The sequence below is a fragment of the Falco biarmicus genome, chromosome 5, assembly GCF_023638135.1.
Source record: "Falco biarmicus isolate bFalBia1 chromosome 5, bFalBia1.pri, whole genome shotgun sequence".
Lineage (NCBI taxonomy): Eukaryota > Metazoa > Chordata > Aves > Falconiformes > Falconidae > Falco > Falco biarmicus.
In genome coordinates, this window is record NC_079292.1 from 17,941,071 (window position 1) to 17,956,885 (window position 15,815).

At 40.8% G+C, this 15,815-nt stretch overlaps 1 protein-coding gene across 12 annotated transcripts in view; it reads right to left on the reverse strand.

Moving 5' to 3' along the window:
• The window catches only part of MAGI2 (membrane associated guanylate kinase, WW and PDZ domain containing 2), a 755,552-nt gene that overhangs the window by 401,226 nt on the left and 338,511 nt on the right, over positions 1–15,815 (reverse strand). The window contains exon 1 of one of the 12 annotated variants that reach the window (XM_056340977.1): positions 2,919–3,145. The exons of the other annotated variants lie outside the window; for them this stretch is intronic. The gene's annotated coding sequence lies outside the window, so the exon portion shown is untranslated. Of the gene's footprint in view, positions 1–2,918; positions 3,146–15,815 lie in introns of those variants that run through there. 12 annotated transcript variants of the gene reach the window in all.

Sequence of the window (15,815 nt, forward strand, 5' to 3'; positions counted from 1 at the left end):
GTTTTTCATTTGGGCTAAGTTTGCTCATTTCATTTCTTCTAGAAACTTTTCTGCCTGTGGTGAATCTTCAATCCAGCTTCTCTAAACGTGTCCACTTAACTTCTGAAATCTAATTTGTTCCTGCTCAGTATTAGACTCCCATTCTTTCTGATTATGTTCATATACATCTGGAAATCAGCCTGATATGGTTTAGCTTCTAAAACTGCAGCTGCACTCCCTCATTTTATAGCTACGGTCAATGCGAATTAGGCACCTGGAATCCTTCTGTCACTCAAAGCATTTTAACTGTATTTATTTTGAACATCTCTCATTGGCATTTCTGCTCGTCTGATGGTTTGCAAGATGTTAGTTTCCTTTTTCACATTCCCTCGGTGCAATTGTGTCATTTTCCATGAAGCAAACTGTTTACTTCTGTCAGATTATCTACCTGTACAAAAGCAGTAATGGGATCTGCATGCGGTGGTAAAGTTCCATCTTCGCGCCTCTCCAGTGGCAGCGGAATTTCATACCGTAACTCCAAGCATTCAAGTCTATGAAAATTAATCTAAAAAGACTGTAACAAGTCTGGCAAGTAACATTTGGGGGGTTTATAAGTGCTGCACACAACATGCTTTCTAAGGTCTGATTGAAATGTAATGCCTCCTGCAATGGGTAAATGCCATAATATTTATACCATTCGCTTTTTGTGAGGGAAGCTTTTAAGGTTATTCTTTTCCTGTTGAAATCATATTTGTAATACAGAGAAACTATTACCTGAAATTGGAGAGAAAGTACAGGAGTCCAGTAAATACACTGATTTTCCAAAAGCCTCCGCAGGCACGATTAAGCAGTCACAAAAATAACACCGGCCGCATTTTCTGGAGAGGATCCATACTACTCACAACTTCCCACAGCCACCCTTCTGCCTCCTACTTGTCCTACTTCTGCACTGTGGAGCAGCCACCTTATCCCAGGGAACATTTCCAGAAGCAGTTTCCACCGGAGCGAACCTGGCAGCACTTCCCCTCCGCCCCACCGCGGGGATCCACGGACCCCTGCCCGGGGGCTGCCCCCAGCCCAGGAGGGCGCAGGCAGAGCGGTGGTGTCACGCTGAATGGCCATGCCACACTGGCTCTGTCCCCCAAGCACACCTGGGGGACCACTAAAGGAGCACCTTCCTCCCTCCTCCCCGCCCTGACTCCGTCCTGTAGGATTTGAACGTGAACAACTCCCTTGGACAAACACACACCTGTACCGATAGGCATACTTCTGGCCTTTAAGGAATTTATTCTGGTGCCTTTTTTTTTAGGATTTTCAGTTTTACCTGTCAGTTGCATTCACTGCTGGCTGGCTTTTCTTTCTCACCTGCATCATGGGCGGCACATTTTCTATGAAGACACATGTTTTTCAACCCACTTACCTAATTCCATCAGTACAGGCAGAAGCTGCCTTATTAGTAATATTCATATAACTCAGTTGTAATAATTTTATTTTTTTTTTTTGCTTGGTAAGCAGTAGTATTGGCATGAGGTTCTGATTTCAGGTGAAACAATCACTGCCCACTACAGCCCCTCAGCTAGTCAAACAGTCAAAGCAAGGAAAGCAAAACAAGCCAGTCAGACATTATCAGAGAGAATGGTGATTAGAACAAACAACAATACAGGGGAAAAATGCATGGCTATTCAGAAACCGTCTTTTGGGGACTGAAGAAGAGATGTGGAGCCATTTTTCACTAGGTTCAGGAGAAAATGTCAGCACGCAGATGCTACTGTACTGTCAGATTGCATCTTAATTTGGCCAAAGGGGACCCAGGCAGTCACCCCTCACAGACAAATTTTAAAGGCCCATTACAAATCTGATTTATTGCTTGCTAAGAATCTCCCTTCTACGGTCTGCAGATTTTACATGACACAGAGCTGAAATCCAGCTACAGATAAATGTAGCCTTCTCTATATGATTTAAATCCATCTGAATTCTGTACTTCTTGGACACTGGTCAAGCCTCCCCCCGTCTGCCCACCCCCCTTCCTCCATATACCTTGAGGCAGTTTACTTCAGAATGAAGCAGAGCATTAACCGGTACAAAATTGCTAATTTGTATATAACTCTCCTGCTGTCATTAAAAAAAAAAAAAGCAAAACAAGCAAATGCCTTTTGTTCTAAAAAGGCAGGGAAAATTTCTAGGAACAAAAGAAATGCATCTGCCCAGCAAGAGAAATGAAAAATTGCTGGGATTTGTTTCAGATGTTTAGGCATGCCGGTGTTAACAACATCCATTCAAATAAAAACGTTAATTTGCTTCTGTCTTTGAATCTTCAAAAATATTCTGTTGGCTTTTTCCTCAAAAAAACCAAACCCCCACCACATTCCTTGCCTTCAGTGAAAAGCCAAAGATCGTAAGAGCAAAATACATTTGGAATTGCAGAAGAAACACCATTCAAACTTGCTGTACTTGAACTGCCCATTGTTACCACGTACAACAACCACAGCTCAACTTCTAACCGTGCCCGCATCACAAGAAATTCAAAGTCAACAGCTCCTTTTATTTCCATAAACATCATAACCAAAGCCTTCATTTGCAGTTTCCCTGGCAAAATCCTAACAGCATTGGAACAGTCATCTGACAATTTGTGAAAGAAGCATGCAGCTCGCCTTAAAGCATGGTGTTTCGTACAGGAACTACTCTAAACAAAGACAACATCAAAAGCAACACAAGAACCGCGCAAAGCAAGTCCGACAGCCCAAGTTTGGATCCAACATCTGGCTGAACACAGTAGTGCCTCCAAATTTGATTTTGCTTTGTGGGATTAAAAGCCATCTAATCTCTTTAACTGACCCCATCTCAGGTCCCAGCTATACTGCTTTACAAACCAAGAGAGAGAGAAAGCGAAAGGGGTGGGGGGGTAGGGGGCAAGAAGGAGAGGCAGAGTCTCATCCCACCTTTCCATGGCTCTCAGCCCGTCTGTCTTCGCGTGATCTGCAAACCACCTGTACTGATCCAGCCCATTCTGGGGGCAGAAAATACCTTCCCGGTAGATGTAGCCTCAGCTGTGCTTTGATTTTTCGGCACGAATGTCTAGAATCTTCTGCTTAAGCCAGACACAGCAACACAAAACTGCAGCTGAGCTCTTTTGTTTTCCCTCCTCCCCGGGCTGGAGCAGCAGCACCGCCGGCGCCCCCGCTCCCACCCCCGGCGGCCGCCCCAGCGCTGGCTCCGCCGCCGCCCCCCCCGCCCGGCAGCCACCGCCCCCAGCCCTCCCAGCGCCCTCCCAGCGCCCTCCCAGCGCCTTCAGGAAAAGGGGCAGCTTTAGGTGGCGGTCAGGTGATCTTCCCGTTACAAACAGAAAGGATGCTCGGGGATGGAGCGCAGGGATGCGTGGTGGGTTTCAAACTAGCCATTTACATTACAAAGCAGGGGGAAAATACAGCTCGGAGGAGACCGGCAGGCGTTCTGCTTCCCGGCGCTCCTCTGGCCATCCGCAGGAGCAGGCACAGTGGAAGGATGCGTAATTAAACTTTTCAGTGGCCATAATCACACATAGCTTGTATACCCTGACACTTATAAATATATTTAAAAGTCGGGGCTTATGCCTAAATAAACATAATTATTTTTCATATTTCCAGAGATGGCTCTGTAAGTCCCTTTACAAATGTACTTTTTTTTTTTTACAAAGATCTTTTAAGTATTTCTGCTGAAGGCACATTTATTATCTCAACAGCAAATGGACCATACCCAACCAAAAACAATTCTTTGTTTTTTATTCACATTATTACATTGTAATTCAAAATATTTTTGACATAAGGGCCATTATGTGCAAACCCGACTTTCTGAATTGTAGCTTATCCAATGTCCCCATTCCCTGGGATTACCCTGATTAAAGCTACCATACTGTGCAGGGCTTTGGAGCTTAGACTCTGAAAGACTGAAAGAATGAAACTGTAGCCCCAGATCCTGTGAGGGTCCTAGTTATTGCCAAGTTTTCAGAAATACCCAAATAATGTTGCAGAAGTTAGACTGACTTGCAAACAACATATTGCAAGCAAATCTTCTAAGGAACAAGGACTGCAAGTCTTGACAAAATACTGATTTTTTTAACCCCAGTTATCATTAAAATTTTTCTATCAGGTTTAATAAGACCAGAATTTCATCTGACACATCTCCTTTGCATTCATGACAAAATGTTAGCAAACAGGAAACATTTGCAAAACTAGGCATAAAGGGTAAAGTAGCCATCCATGTTCAATCAATATTTCTGAGAAACTTCAAATGTGTAGATGTATATATCGCCTATTCCAGAACAAATCCAAGCCCACCCTCCTATGATCATATTCGTAAAGTCTCAAGTGAAAGACAGAAATCCCACTCATCCATCCATTGTCCAGCGCAGGCACTTCTAATGCTTCCTGATGTTTCCAACAATATCACAAATAACCATTTATCCATCTCATATTAACTGCAGATCTCTCCAGAGACCATGCTTCAGTCCCTCTGGCACCACACACCGACACAGACTTCCGCTTTTTGCTTTCCATATTATCACTGTTAGGATGTTAGGTAATTCTTTTGGATAAACACACCAAGGTTTAACCTGAATTTGGTTTAGGATACCAAAGAAAAAGAGCTATATGAGATACCATGGATGATCTGCACCATATTACAAAGCGATCTCTACAAGATTCATACTACCAACACTCTTTATCTTGCTCCGACTTTCAGAGACTTAAGGCTTTTAACTCTGACACGTCTTTACTAGTGATGCTGTAGGAGGAGTGCTTCACATCATTTCTGTCGTAGCTAAAGTTTCTGCCATAGTTCATGAGCTCTCGGGAGAAGCCAATACTGGCTCCAAGAGGCTGGTGAAATTCCCGTAACTATAATATAGGAATTTCTTTCAAAGCAGTCTTCATAGGGAGAAAAAAAATAAATAAATTTACTGCAGTTTTGCTTGTGCCAGATTTCATTTAATTGCATGTTGAAAAAATTGCAGAATTGGGACTCTTGTCACACCAAGGTAAGCATATCCTTGTAGAAAAATATTTAGTGCTTTGCACGCTTGAACACCTTTATGCTAATCCCAACAATGAAGGCCACAGGAACCAACAGAGGCCAGAAAACCCATACAATTCCACCACGATCATCTAAGTTTCTGGATGTGCGTGGAATCCTGCATTTTTTTTCAGACTGTATATTCACATGTAGTTACTCCATTAATATTTTTTCCCTTCACCTTCCTGAAGCAACTATAGTGAAAGAAAGGTAATGACATATATTGGCTAGAATTGGTCAAACGACAGTCAGTTGAGAAAATCATCTGAAGAGGCTAGAATGGACAGTCAAATTATATTTCTTACCCTGATTGCTTCAGAACTCATAACACAGAATTGTATACATATTACTGTTTTCTAACTTTGATATCAGCAACAGTCTTTTATTGCTATAAAGTCAACATAAAACTTGTTTTTAGAAAAGAAACAGGCTTAACCTATTATTGCTGAAAAGGCAAATAGACACCATTATCCTGCCAGCCTGCAGTTACAATACGTGTAAATCATGGGGCTGCTCAACAAAATTTCCGCCTAAAGTCAACTACTAACATGCAGTTGTGTCACTCTGTGCACAGAACTTCCACTGACAGTGATGAGTTTCTTGATGAGCAAGAGAACCATATATTATGCATACTTATTACAGCCACCAAAAATGTTCAGTTTAGCAAAGCAAAGTACACTACAGATTTTCAACAATGAAATGCTGTGGTCACCCATCTAGTGTCATTTAATCTCTAAGAATAAAGCAATGATTTTAGACTTTCCATAAAGCCTTTTATAACATCTGGGCTGCCACACAAATTCACAGGAACAAGAAACACCGAATTTACGTGTTGATGCAGTAATAAGTACAGGCCTCATGCACTGGAAGAAACTGGATTATTACCTTCCATCTAAAGGCTGTATGTATACGTACATATAGTTACACAGACATACAGTCATGTATACATAATTAACCAAACCCATATAATAAATATGGATGAAAACCTGTCTCAACCATGCAGATAACAATTTTGTTTTGGAAACTGTGTGCAGTAATACTTATCAAAATCTGAACAAACTGATATTGTACTCAAGAAGTAAATCGAGCGTTTTTTAATCATGAAGTTTATCACCTGTAATCCTTTGAGAAGAATTTGAAAGTTTCCCAGCTGAGTCACTATTTTAAAGTTATACTCTTTTAAAAATTAGAACTTTAATTTGAACAATAACACATACATAATCAAATTACTGAGGCATGACGAAAATAAATTAATGGTCGACTTTGTTATAGAAACAGTCTCAATATTTGCAATGTTAATTTCAAAACAGTAAAACCATGCATATATCAACATAAAATAACAATAAAAATTCCTCTTTTACTTATAATACAGATCAGCCTTACGGCTGGATTTATTCCTAAATGAAGCTATAGAACTAGGTTGCATATTTTTACAGTTTATTTATATGCAAGTTAAAAAGGTATATGCTTAAAAATGAAACTATGTCCAATCAGTAAGAAAAGGATATGTCATGTAACTGTATTTGTGAAGTCTTTTTGAATTTGTGCGGCAAACAGGCATGAATGCTTTCCTTTTCCATTACTCTTTAGACACAGAATTTGCAAGTCTGTCTTTCAAAAGTAATGCTAAAGGAGATAAAACACTATTAACTTCAGATCACTTACATCACTATTGCTGACGAGTGAAAATATCCAAGTGCACACAAGTTACGCGTGTAATTCATACAATGAAGAATCCACTACAGCAGTAGCACTGACAGGATATTAAGTATCTTGCACCTTCAGAAACACTGTAAGTTCTAATCAGTAAGGTTAACAATTTTGGTCTAAGTTTGGTTTGGTTTTTGAATGCACCTACAGTCTTTTGTGCTCATAGGAGAAAGATGACCAAGAGGAAGGGGAAAGAATGGAGGCTGAGGTAGAGATGCAGTCCTACTCCAGTGACATTATAAATAAGCCATTTGACATGTGGGGGCTGTGACCCGTGCTAGCGAAAGCATTTAGTGGAGGCCACTCTGTGGAATGTATTAGTCATTATCTTTGACTTTAAAACAAACATAAAGAACTGAGGGATGATGAGCAAGGTTAATACAAACATCCTTTGGAGCTCCTGGCATTTTCTTGTCAAATTACGGGAAATCAGAGGAAGAAATTACGGAATAATTCCCTTCCACAAAAACCTGATGAACAATAAAAACAGAAGAAACAAAATTCCTTTTGAGTGAGAAGAAAATTCACTATTTAGCCTGGTAGAATGTCCATGCTGTTTTTTTCTTTATGGGAGCGATGCAGGAGTGACATCAGCTCTTGCACACTACTAAAGAAACTGCTTGGGCAAAAGGGGAGTTGAATGGAGAGATACTATTCAGCACTGATGACAGCAGCAGCCCCTCGGTTGCTGCTTTAGAAGACTGGGCTACAGGAAACCTCTCAACACTACAAAAATGAGGTTTTGGACTATGTGTAGCCATTGAAGTATCTCATACCTCTTTACCCATACCTCTCAATACCCATATCCTGGCTAGAATCTAGAGCTAGGCTAAACATTTTGCTGACCTGGACTGAAGAAAGAAAGATTTCATTCTTCACTTTGCCATATATACACGTGTGTACACATGTGCATGGTGATGATTGCTCTGGGTGACCCCTATCAAACCCAAGAAAGGAAAATGGTACTGCGGTGGTTTAACCCCGGCGGTGTCCGTGCCCCCCAGGCGGGCAGGGGAGCCACCCCCAGCCAGGCCCGCGGGGGTCCGGGCAGGGAGATCGCTCTGGGGGCCGGGGCCGGGGCTGCGGCCGGTCCCTCCCCCGCCGCCTCCGCCGCCCCGGCCCCCTCCGGGGGAGGCTCCTCACACGCCGCCCGGCTCCAGCCCGGGCCCCCCGCCCCGGGGGCTGCGGCCCTGCCCGCAGCCCGGCCCCGGCCGGGGCTCCGCTCCCCGCTGCCGGGAGCTGCTCCGGCGCGGCGCGGCGCGGCGCGGGCTGCCCGCCCCCGGGGGCACGGCCCCCTCCGGGCACCCCCTGCCCCGGCCCGGGGTCCCCCCCGCTGCGATCTGTCCCCCCGGGGGCGCCGCCGCCGTGGCTGAGGGCTCGGCCTTGCCCAGCGGCGGGGCCGCCTTGGAGCCGGCTGGCACGGGCTGGCGGGCAGGGGGGGCTGCGGGCACCTGCGCACAGCGGCCGCCCCGCCGCCGCCGCACACGCCTGGCGCACCAACACGGTAAATGTACCTGTCCCTCAGAGTAACACAATACCATCTTAAAAAGTTATACAAATAACTGACTTTAGTATCTAAATGGTCTTCAGCGATGCTGTTAACCTCTACACAGGCATGGCCTTCCATCCATGAAATGGCAAAGTCATTCCCTCGTGCAAAGTTTGTAGAGGGTTCAATTCAATTCAATTTGTAGAGCATTTGGGGAATGGAATGTGTAACTTTCAGCCAAACTTTAAGAAAAATTCTTGCCAGCTCATTTGCCAGCCAGTTTTGAGGTGTGTGTTTCAGAGAAGACTGAATGTCTTCATCTCACTGTTAAGCACAGTAATCTTAACAACTTTGGCAGAAACAGGTGGGTAGTGATGGAAATAAACCCCATAAAAATGTCTCGTTATTTTCTGGAGGATATCAATTTAACTTTCTTGGGACAGTTCGGCTGCTTCTCCCTGAGACTCTACTAATGCCTGTACAGGCCCATGATGAGAAGGAGAAGATAATTATAGTCCTCTCCAGACAGTGTGTTCATTAAGCATGCTATCTGGGATAAGTAAGTTTTTAATTGGTTTCCAGTGCCTGTAAGTAGGATGGCCTATAGTAGTATGGCAGTGAGGATCTGCACCCCTACTGCTTTCCCCGTTGGAACTCAATAAAGTTTAATTGGATTACAATGGGGGTAGCCACAAGATGTCAATTACTGGTTTATTCACAGTGTGGACCACTTCTTCCAGTGGCGCTTGATTGACTCACTCTGCACACTTCTCTTATTACAGGACCTCTTCCCCTTCTTCCCAGAGAATAAGTATTGTACAAAGATGCCATACTCTTTATTAAACAGCAGCATTATCACACAACTCCTGTGGCACTGCCTGCAAAAAATAAAGCTCTACCTGCTCTGAGTTTACAGCATGTGACCTACTTTATTTAAAGCCAGTTCTGGAATGTCCTTCTGCATCTCTGACTTTGCCCGTGTGCTGACTCCCTCCCTAGAACTGGGAAAAGATACCATTTTATGAATTAGGCAAAGTGATCCTTTGACCAAGGGCTAAAAAATACATGCATTTTTGTTTGTTTGTATGAGAAAAGTTTGAAAAAATCTCCATAGATTTCACCTGTTTAAGTATGTTAAATAATAACAGTCCCTTAACCTAGTCTGACTGCTTCCTAGTCCTCTTTCATCCAGTTTAAGATCTGAATCCACAGACACCAAATGCTTTTGTTAAAAGCACTTAGTATGTTGCAAAATTAAATTCATTTAAAACTGGCCAAAGACTTTGCCAGTTCTTTTACATAAATGATGTTGTTCTTTCCTCTGTTAAATAGTCAAGCATAATGAGTTTTGATTTGTAAAACTTTTTCATGGAGAAAAATAATTTTGTGACCTGTAAAGGACAACTAAGGTGTAAATTTGAAAAATCACTGTGGTTGTATCAACATTAATAACGACTGACTGTGGCTTTACTCCAACATTATTTCACTCTGATTTATAAATAGCTGAATTACATGATGGCAAACATTCTTTAATCCTGTGCACAATACTGATCTGACCACTAGCAGGAATGACTCTTGATTGAGCCTTCTTACATACTTCATATTACTGCACTGTGCTTCCAAGTTATTACATTTTTATTCATCTATATGTTTGCTCAGCACTCACTAGTGCCTATGTATGATACAAAACCCATTTAAAACAGTTCTCAAAATTCTAATTACAAATTTTGGATTCATATCATACTAATACTAAATAAAAAATCAACTTGTTAAGCAGAAAGTATATTAATTTATAATATTTCCATTCAACATTATTATGCAAAATGCTAGTTATCCATTTTGGTGTTCTATTTGTATATACTTTATTAATGTACTTCGTTTAAAATGGATTATGTTTATATGGGGATGCTATAGTATGTTTGCAAAATAAAATGGAAGCCCTATACTAGGGGTCCTCAAACTACGGCCCGCAGGCCGGATACGGCCCCCCAGGGTCCTCAATCCGGCCCCCGGTATTTACAGAACCCACCCACCCCCCGCCAGGGGTTGGGGGGAGGGGGGGGAACCAAGCAGCCGCAGATGGCTGCCTGCCACTTCATCCGCGTGCCGGCCCCCTGGTTAAAAAGTTTGAGGACACCTGCCCTGTACTATTTGCACAAATAGTGCAGCTCCACAGTTTGCTAGTTACAGAATGGTAGCACATTCACTATTGTAAACTAAAGACTATAATTTTCTACTGAAGCCAACAAACATTTCACTGATGAGTGGCTGATTTTAGATTTCAAATCTGAAGAGACCAAACAACTAGAAATCATTATGCTTTTTTTTCTTCTTCTTCTTTTCCCCCCCAGGTTATATGGCAAAAGGAGATAATAATTTTCCATACTATTACTCTACCACTCTAAAAATCTTAATGTGGGGAACTCATTGGGACCTCTACAGGCTAGGAGTTTAAACTGAAGTTTGGATTTTTCCTTTGTTTGACTCAATAGCTCCTACTAACAAAACCCCCATAATGAAATTACTCAAAATATATTAAAAATATTATATGTATTTATTATTATGGGATACGATAGACACTGTGTGGATCAGATACTATTTTAATTATTTTACTTCACCTGTCTTATATTTTCAGCATTTTTACTATGTGTGGTAATATTTTCTAGTTAATAAAAATGTGCTATTATTATTATTAATTGTATCCATCTTTGTATTCATATGCTGTTTTAAAATACATGTCCTTGCATGTTATGTGCATTTTAAAACAGTCTGAAGAATTAGATAAGTTATTTCCTATAGACACACATAAAACTGACGCTTATAGTTTTGTAGTTAAATAAATTATTGGATAGTTGTATAAAAGACCTTCAGACTTTCCTGGTACCATTTTGATGTTTTCTTTCTAGAAGAATTTGCCTAAAAAAAAAGCCCTTATATTCATAGTGTACATAGTAATATTCAATCTAGTCATTAATAGTCAAACACACACACAATGGCACATCTGACATAGGCAGCTGAGTTGGGAATTGAAACCATAATAATTAACAATAGATTTCCTGATCTCACCATGACAAGTAAATGAAACACTCTGCAGTGTGCTTGCCCACTGGAAGAGGGAATTAACTCAGTATGAAAAGCAGAATGGAAGCATATCACTGACTAGATCTAATGCACAAGGAATGCAACAATGGGAAGCCTGTGTCAGCAGAACACATCAAACTGTTTTCTAAATATTGTGCATGAGCACGCAAAAACGCAGACATACATATTCCCTATAAGAACCATCGCGAAACATCACAAGAACGCAATCCCAACTCCAATAAATAAATAAATAAATAAACGTAGTCTATGTTCTTACTTCCTATAAACAATGTAAGCTACTGTTGACATTTCTTCAGCAGCGGTAATTTTATTCTCGTTCAGTCCCGGTTTCCTCCCCAAACGGCTCCTCCCTGCCACCCCCCGGCGCAGCTGGCGGCGCGTCCCTGTTCAGCACCTCGGAGAGCGGCCGCCGTGCCCGCCGCCCCGCCGCACGCGGCCCTCGCGCTGCGCAAACCACCGCATCGCGCTTTCATTCCCCATAAAATACCGGGCCCTCTTCTGCATGTCTGCTATGACTGCTCCATCTTTCCTTTCCTCGTCCTCAAATTGCCTTTTTCTTTTATAGCGACATTTACTGTTGCAGCAACTTTCCTATTTGCCTGAAACAATACATCCTCACGGTCGCTCTTTAAACTCACCATTTCTTGGGTTTGGTTTGGTTTGGTTTGGTTTTTTTTTAAAGGCTGCTTATATTTAATGCTGACAATCTCATCACAGGACATGCAACAGAAGTATTGTATCAAGCATTACAGTTTTGTTCTTTAAATATATATGTGGTCACATATACTGCATTCTTTTACACTGGTACAAGACTTACTTTATAATAGCTCTGAATCAGGAATGATTGTGATTGTACCCATATAAATCAATTCACTATAGCCATAACAGTACAGTTGCAGTTACTAATCTTCCTTCACATATTAAACACATTTGAATTATCCAGATTCTCTTCAAAGCTTGAAAGACCAGTTGAAGTTTGAAATTATAACTAAAAACCTGATTCTGCAAAAACTTACAAGGGTGAATAATCCCAGTCAGTTGACTGGAACTGCTCACCTGTACAAAGCCACATGATACATCCTTGCAGGGTCTGTACCTAAATGATTTCATTAAGGCTCAGAGTTTAATTAACTCTCAGATCTAAATCAAGAATGATTCCCAAAAGTCAGTACAGATTCACTGGTGTAACAGTGACATATTTTTTTGTGCTGGTTTCTTAAGGAAAATTAGGTTCCTGTGATTGCAGAAAGGGAAGCAAGAACGTAGGAGAGGAGGATGTGGGCATGAGATGTTCACATACATACATTTGTCTGTCTGTCCTTCAGGCTCCCCTACTAAGCTTGAGCACATTGGTGAATTTCAAATTATTTTTACAGTGAAACTGACATCTTTAAGCTACCAAACTTTTACAAGTTTTGTGAAGATACAGAGGGGCAGGGGAAATAAGGAAAGGCTGAATAAAGAGCTCATTCTGGAACTCAACCACAAGATTCATAACAGACCAGTTTTGTGGATTTGCAAACATGGAGGCATTCTTACTTGTTAAAATCTGGGAGAGTTCTGAAAATCCACATCGCTCTTAATATTGTGGGTTTTGTATGTTTACTCTGCTCAATGGAATTCAGAGTGCATCCTCAGCCATTGTCTCCCCATCAGAATGAGAATCAGAAGTAGCCTCTCTTTCTGGACAACAAACAAAACACCTATTCAGTGTGCTTCAGAAGATTCAGACACAAAAATATCCTCAAATGAAAATGGTCAGACTGTGGAAATGTTCTGAAGAACTGCTTATATTGGCTCTGAGGAAACTTCTACCAGAAATCCACTTCCATTCATAGCACTTCTCAATACCCAGTAGGAAAATCAGGCATTATAAAGTGGAAGGTCTGAAGGGTAAAGCCCACATATCTTAAAAAAAAAAAAGAACATGTATCCTTTAGACAAGGAGGAAGTCAAAGTCACATACAAATGCAGCCACATTCAAACACCATCAACAAATTATAGCCATAATCTGGATTAGTCAGAATTAATTTGGGCTAACACATAGGTCACTATATATCCTGACAACTGTGGATGAAGTACAGTCCATCTGCCTCAGTCAGTCCCTGAAGACAAACTTCATGGGTCTGAGGTGAATGCCAGGGTCTACAAAGCATATTGGTCTGAAGAAGCAGCTCTTTCTTGAGGACATCTCACAGTGGCACAAAATCATACATCCTACTTCCATATACAGTGAAAGAGGAAGGCAAGCCATCCCATTACAAGGCCAGTAGCTCTTCACTGTGCCATTATTTATTATTACTAAGATCCCATGCCTTCAAATCCAAAAGCAGACCAAATAATGCATTCACTTTATAGGCACTGAAAGTGAACGTCATGTGGAAACCAAATCTGATGCAGTAAGCTACTAATTAATAATATTTTATCTCTAATGGCCTTTGTTTTTTCCTAGCACAAATAAAAATGTTTTCTCTATAAGCATCTTTGATGACTTGACTATGATAGAGATCGCAACTTTTCCAGAACTCACCAGAAGTTTTATTTTTCAATAGGATTCTAGAATTCAGCAACCCCACATTTGGCAAAAGAAACTTGACAAGTAAAGATTTTAAAGGAAATCTGTGAATTAAGATGTGTTCATGTTTAACTACAACTCAAGATACAAAGGCCTTCTGTAAATAATATCCACTAGTGGGGTTTTTTTTGCTTTTGTGGGTTTTTTTGTTTGTTTTTATATTAAAATAAATAGTAACAACTTATCTGTTTTTCTGTTAATCTGAGCTGAAAGTTATGACTGGTAATGGGTAGTGAATGGTACCAATAAGAAGACCTAATGTAGAACTACAATTAAGATTTCCTAGGTCTTACATTCTTTGCAATGAGAACATTAGAAACAGTTAAAACACAGATGAAGTGTTGCAGTTCCTATATGTAAAACCCAGTAATAATACTAAAACCTCAATCTTTAATGATACTTTAGGTGGAAATTTTATTATTTACTATTATATGCCAATTATGAATTGGCATCCCAAGCACACAGCTCAGTCTCCTCAGAAAGTAGATAGGTACAGTTCCTAATTTTGCAGAGTCAGGCCTTTATCCAGTTGTCAGACTCAACACTAAGCGCCTAATCTTGCCCTTTCTTCTACTTTATTTTTCTTTACTCTGTGGAATACCTTTACACATGAAGAGAAACCCACTTTTGACATACATGTCAAGATTTTTATGTCACAGTTTACCTCACTGCACCTGTTCTCCACTGACAAGAAAAATTCTTGTGAACAAAGGTTACATATACCAAAATTCAGTCCATATTCATTCAGCCCTTCCAGTATTGGATGCTAGCTTACTTTCTGATATCAAATTTCATAAAATATTTTTTGAGCACCAACATTTGAGTATTGTTGCTAAAACTCTTCATAGCCTAGCAAGCACAAAATACAAATAGAACATTACTTTGCAAATCTTTCTGCCTTGCTACTCTATTAAAATATGATACAGAAGGACTTTTCATTGTAACAAAAGAGCAGGACAAAAGTAAGTTATCTATGACTACCCTTAAATGAGAGGTGAAACTTTGGCTATATTATAGATATTGACTGCTCATCTCATGTTCCCTAATGGATTCATAAAGGGAGTTGTGGATTTTTGCCTTGCAAATAAGTTTCATCTGCCTCCAGTGATGGTACAGACAGCAGTTTTCATACACAGAATATTAAGTGTATTTTTCACTGTGAATAAAGAACAACAGTTACTCCTCTGTACTAGGATGTACTGCAGATGCTACATGGAGCTTTTGGCATTCTTTCCCTGCTACTAGTCAACTTTTTCTTGTCATAGCAAAACACTCTTATTTTTACAGATAGTCTTAGATAAGTAAGAGTTGCTTAATCAATACAATGATCTTATTGCCTGTAGAGTAGCCTATTGAATAGTATTGGCATTTCATCACAACAGGGAAAAAAGATGACTGAAATGCAAAGAACTCATTTCTTTAAAACCAGTCTACAGTCAGATAAAGTGTATTCTGAATTGAAAATTAGGTAATGAATGGCTGGATTGCTTCTGTCCTCTCTTTCAGAAGGTCAAGCAGGATATATTGGGAGGAACTTCTTTCTTATTTAGGGCATGGCTAAAACTGTCATCTATGTGGCTCATTTCATGAGATAAGTACCCCATAGGGAAGGAAGAGAACCGTTAGAGATGAGTGATGAGCTAGACCATCACTTCAAGCAGTAGTGACTGAAAGCAGGCAATGACTCCTCTTTGAAAACTGTGGATCTGTGTGGAGAAGATTTGTGCCTGCCTCATGATTCTGTGGCTACAGGTTTCAAAGAATCCCTATATCCCACCAAACTGCAATGGAAAACCCATGAGATAATTCATAAGAAACAAGCTCTTCAGCTGCCTACTAAGAGTATAAAACCACGTTATATAGTTCTTGTTCATATTCTGGATGGGTTCTTTTCACTTCCCTTCTTCAGAACCG